The sequence below is a fragment of the Zonotrichia albicollis genome, chromosome 38 (genome assembly GCF_047830755.1).
Source record: "Zonotrichia albicollis isolate bZonAlb1 chromosome 38, bZonAlb1.hap1, whole genome shotgun sequence".
Lineage (NCBI taxonomy): Eukaryota > Metazoa > Chordata > Aves > Passeriformes > Passerellidae > Zonotrichia > Zonotrichia albicollis.
The window spans coordinates 1,016,635-1,017,105 of NC_133856.1; positions in this window are offsets into that span (position 1 = coordinate 1,016,635).

A 471-nucleotide genomic window follows, 5' to 3' on the forward strand; every position below is an offset into this window, starting at 1 on the left:
GGGGGGGTCCCTTTGCCCGTCCCCCTCCCCTCACCTCCCCGCGCTCCCGCAGCTGATCGCGGACTGACCCCTCCCGCCCCCCGTCCGGGCAAGCCACGCCCTCTCCCCCCGCCGCGGCCACGCCCCTCGGAGCTGATTGGTCCAGACGGGGGTGAGAGGGGGGACGGGAGGGAGGGGCGGCACTTGGAGGGGGGGTGAGGGGGGCCAGCTTAAAGGGGGCAACGGAGCCTTAAAAGGGCAACGGAGAGAGGGGGAGGGGATTGAGGGGTTGTGAGGGGGGGTGGGAATGGGGGGGCTCTAGGGCAGGGTGTGGGGGGGGCTATGGGGCAGTTGTGGGGCTGTGGGGAGTCCGTGGGGCGGTTTATAGGGTGGTTATGGGGCAGGGTGTGGGGCTGGATGTGGGGCAGGATAAGGGGGGCGCCTCTGGCAGAGGTTATGGGGTTGGTTATGGGGCGGGCTGGGGCTGTGAGG